Genomic DNA, 5,701 nt, shown 5'->3' with positions numbered 1-5,701 from the left:
TAGCTCGCTCCCGCCGCCTTAAACAACTACCGATTGTGTAAAATATGACATCCGATAACGAGGATGCGACACTATGACAATATTCACGGTACTATTTACAAACCTGACCCCTTCTTGGTGGCTTCATTGATCAATACGCGCACATACGCAGGTGCTACGCTCGTTAAATTATAGTTGAACAGTCAATTAGCCGTCATGCTCAAATTAACGAGATAATGTTAGAATCGTTTTTGAAATTTAACTGCGAATCAATAAAATACCTTAAATAATAGAAATCTTTAGTAAAATAGTACAAGTGTTTCACTTATCATTTATCATAATTTCAGCCATTACCTATCCATTGTTGGACATAGGCATTCCCGATAGACCGCCATAAGGAACGGTAATAAGCTACCTGCATCCATTAACTCCCTGCAATGCATTTGAGCTCGTCACTTTATCTAATAGGGGGGTCGTCCTACACTGCATTTGTCAGTACAAGGTCGCCACTTAAGACCCTTTCTTCTCCATCAGTTGTCAGTTCTTCAAGCTATGTGACCAGCCCATTGCCTGTTCAGCTTGCTTATACTTACTTTACTTACTTTCTTTTGCGGATATCCTCGATTCGGATTCTATCACGCAAAGAAACTCCAAGTATAGCCCTCGCCATAGCCCGCTGAGTAATTTGAAGCTTGAGCATACAGGCAATCATATAGGACCATGTTTCGGTTCCATAAGTCATCACTGGCAATACGCACTGGTTAAAAACATTCGACTTCAAACTTTGAGGTATTTTGGATGAAAGATGTGGTGTAGTGTTCCGAACGCTGCGCAGCCGAGTTGGATTCGTCGTTTTTTCACTTATACATGACTAGGTATATCCATATAAGTTAAAAAATTTGCTTTAACTTCAGATATTCAGATTACACTGAACTTTTTCATTACGGCATTAAAATATACTTTTTTTATACAACTAAAAAGGGCAAACAAGCTGTTGGCCCTCCTGATGAAAATAGTAATCGTTGCCTATAAACATAAACAATACCATGAACATAACCGAGTATATTGTATCACCCATGATATCGCTCATGCGTTGTCATTCTTGAGGGCTAAGATCTTATACGTTTGTAATCTATAATTTCACTGTCATATCTCACCCTTCTGTTGCTGCCTGTATGCATAAGCTTCAATTTATTCGGCGAACTATGCAGAGAGCTAAGCTCAGAGTTTCTTTGCGTGACGAATCCAAAACGAGGACGTCTACAAAAAAACCAAAGTAATCAACATAGCCCGAAGAATAATCATGTTGAAGTGACAATAGAAGAAAGGTATTTTTTTTAAACTTTGTTTTCTGTCGCTATGTTTTATGCGACAACCTTCTAGTCTGTATAATTATTATATCTGTGTATATATAACAGGTTTTTTTAATGGAAGCAAGGTTCTTAAGTAGCGGCCCGTACAGGCAAACGCATTGCAGGAAGGGCCCCACTAGATGAAGTGACAACCTCAAATGCATTGCAGGGAATTAGTGGATGCAAGTGTCACAAGACCGTTTCTATGGCCATAGGCCTCCCGCCTATGTTCAGCAGTGGATATATAATGACAGATGATGATGATGATTCCAGTCTTCAAACCAAAACATAGTTATGCAAGTAAAACTACTTTACAAAAACAGTAATGGAATAGAGGTACCCAAGCAAACGACTTTTGTACAAAATCTCGTTCAGGTATGTGTAATATTTTATGATTAAACAATAAATACAGTAAATAAATTTAATATATCTATACATATTATTATAAGGAACTAAATAGCTATATAGCTGCGGCCGACTGCTGATACCGTTGTACATTATAATTTAAAAAATAAATACCATAAACTTTTTCCTGTCAGTTTATAACGAAAACAGTTAGCTAATAATTTGTCTTACAGACACATCGGTAATATTAATCTCCATTATTAGCCAGAAAGAAGCCTATGCAAGCAGTCCGTAACAATTGTTGTTTTAATTTATTTACTTATTTATTTATTTAGTTAATCCCAACAAATACCTAAAAAATAAACCATATTTTAAATACAGCACAAGAAAATAAATTATAGTAAATCTAAACTGTATATCATAGATAAACAAATAGCAAATATTCCTAAAGAAGGATGACGTCAGGCAAACAACTATCGGTATACACCAGCAGGACACCAGTGAAGGATGATAGGTGAGGATGAAGTAGGTCAGTTAGCTCATCGTGACGAATTCAATAAGAATTGTTCACAATAGTTTCCAGGGGGGACCGCGTGGAGGTCGACCTAATAAGGCATATTGCTAGCAATAGGGCTGTTAAACTCCATTGCTAACAATCCCTTTCCCCCCGGCAAAAACCCTGTTGTAAAATTGAAAGCCAATACCTTAGGTAATATGGATGAAAATATATTATGCCGACCTCGAAATTCATATAAATAGGATAAGGGTAAGCAAATAGAGTTAAATTCTGATATTGAAGTAATTAGTTCTCTTTTTTATTTTAACCTCATTTAGTAGGTCTCTCTGATTGTTTCTTACACTTTTTTATACAAAACTGTCATGTCACATATGTGTATACTCAGTCTAGTATAAACATTGGTGACTGATAAATAATCCATTCTTGACTTAAGAATTTGAAATAAAAATTAAAAAGTTTTACACTTTTAAGTATAATAAGCCCATAAGATGCTAAATAGTTACGTGCGCATCAACGACACTAATAAACGTAATAGGACTTTTTACCTCATGCTGTTATCTCTAAAGATAATGACAATGCTTTACTTAAATGCTTGTCAAAATAGTTATCACAAAATCTTTAATTACATTCATGGTGGCCACCGTCACGTTGTAGTCACTGACTTGTACCTAGCTGTAAACAATCGCTTTTAAAACTAAAAGCAAATAGTAATCCTTGTATCCAAGTAGACATACAATAATTGGCAAATATATTTAGCATGTGTATGTAATATTTACTAATTTGTTTATTGTAAATGTATTATTGTAAAGATATTTTACACACTACGACATAAAGAAAGAAAAAATGATCGCACTAAAATAAAAACTGTTATAAAATTAGCTCTAGCTATTACTGACTACATTTACCATGTACAATTACTATTAATTATTTTTATTATAAAAATGTTGGTTCGATATCAATATACATATTTCTTAAATGTGGAAAATACTAACAAAATATGATAGAGAATACAACGACTAGTTACTTTTATACTAAAGACTTCAACGCGTTAAGACATTACGCACTCACATTACTGTTTCTATTAAACGTTCAACTATGAATTGTTAATATTAATTACTGTCTTGAGTGTTTTATTGTTTTTCAGATGTAGTTTGATTTCTATTGTTCACTATTTTACCTGCCGCAACACAATCAGTAAATCCTAAATTTCATCCAAAGTAAAAAATTAACGCTATATTTTAAAATTACATTTACGCATGTCACAATTACAGATGCATTGTATTATTAAATAACGTAATGAAAACATTTGGTAAAATGTCATGTCGAAGGGTCAAAGATCATGATTCGTGGAGCGCGCACCGGACCCGCTGCGTAATGATCGCGGCCACAGGCAGCGGAGCGCGCCCGGCCCGGCCTCATCTTGCGTGTGGACTTTCTTTTCGCTAACCTTAGACCATGCTAGCACGGCGATGGCATACTCTTGGTGACAACGGAAATCTTCATAGCCCCACTGTTGCGTCACAGCAGTGACATAACAACATTTTATATTGGCGAATCCAATTTATGCATTCATAATGAATATATAAATTATAATTTTTGTGACTGTGTTGAATACAGACGCAGCTAACATATGCATTTTGTCTTTTAACTTGGATATTTATATTTCTTTATATAATTATATCTCATGTACATATTTTTATTATACCGTATGATAATGAAATTTACATATTAAATAATAGTCATAAATATTTTGTTGAGAGATACCGTGTTCAATTTGACTACGACCGACATTATATCTGTAATGTATAATTTTAACAAATCCACTTGTTGATATCTGTGCTTACTACAATTTTGTGTATGAGCGTTAATATTTTCCCATACTCAAATTTAACATGTCGATACGGAAGCCTCTGCTCTAAATTTATTTAAATACATACATTCTACATGACGATGTTTGTATACTTTACACATAATTTAATCACTGTGTCTATTTTTATTAACAAAAAAAAATCTTTGACAAATATAACAATAAATAAATTAAAATAAAAAGTACACTATAATCTCAACTATTTTCTGTACTCTTGAGGCCATTATCATTACAAAATATAGCAAAACTAATTAATTAAACACGGTGGCAACATAGTATCTCATACAATTACGCTACATGCGTTACATATAAGTTGCATTAAAGCATAACAGTTTTATATCGACCATTAGTGTGGGAAACTAGTGTTTTTTAAAAATAAAGGTAATAAAATAATTTACTTAGAGTAATAAAAAAATATGAAGGAATAATTATTTATCTTTAGATTTCGTAAAATGTAAATTTAGGTGATTTATTTAATTTCTGTATATTTTATGTAATTTAATCATAGAAAAGGGTGCAACAGACTAAGTACAAAAAAGCTATGTTAATCAACTACACATTGCCAATAAATTAAAAATTCTGATTTCTAAAACAATGTTATAGACTGTAAACCTATTGTCTCGATAGAAGCAATATAAAAATATAATTAAATATTCAATAATATCTCATATATGCACGCTTTCTATTTTAGCGTATTCCGAGACTATGTCAAACCATAATAGCAATCCTCTAAAATTTAACAATGTCAGCGTGTCATCACAAGTGGGAACCCAAATTACGAGATCAGCGGTATCCCATACTAACCCTTTGCTAACCGTACACACTATAACTGGTAGTTCTGGAAATAAACACAGATAAAGAATGACATATTCAGAAACTACCTGACCCTTTAAGCACGACTTATAGATAAAGAAAAAATAACATGTTTGAATAGTGAGAGCTGACACAAACACCTACCTTCTATAAGTCAACCGGCAACGAAAGTACAAAACACGCCATCATAATAAGACTGTCAATAGCAATCACAAAACCTTTGATGGCCATTCAATGTGATGAACTAATTGTATTTTATTGTTTGTCTGTCATTCATTTCAAGTATTTCGATGACAACTGCTTAATGAGCATATTTTCATATTACATACATGAGTATAATTATAATAGGCATTAAACGCTACCGAAACATAGGCTACAGTATTACCAAATAACTTTAGAAAGAAATTTACTGTAAATGTCACAATTGAATGAATTATAGTATTTACAAATTTATGTTAGGTCTTCTACTATATCTTCGTTGACAGTCGATATACTCTCTCGCATTCGTTAAAATATGTATATATTATTGACCTCTCTATAATTGTACTCTAGCTAATTAATAGTTTTCCCACATATGAGCAATTACAATCATTAAGATGAATGCACTTGAAACGGGACTATAAAAAAAGTAGTTGTCTTCTCTATTTGAACAATTAAAAAGATAAATGAATTATATTTACTAAGACACCGTAGGTACATAATTGTAAATTTCTAACAATATCTACTTATAATTCATTAGTATTGTCATTGTGGTAATTTATGGACAAATAAGACACACCTTTGGACAAAAATGCCAGTTCTTGGTGCTTTATCCATATTTCGTCATAA

The sequence above is a fragment of the Galleria mellonella genome, unplaced genomic scaffold (genome assembly GCF_026898425.1).
Source record: "Galleria mellonella isolate WM207_F2 unplaced genomic scaffold, CSIRO_AGI_GalMel_v1 utg173, whole genome shotgun sequence".
NCBI classification, from domain to species: Eukaryota; Metazoa; Arthropoda; class Insecta; order Lepidoptera; family Pyralidae; genus Galleria; species Galleria mellonella.
Note: the sequence above shows the minus strand (reverse complement) of the source record.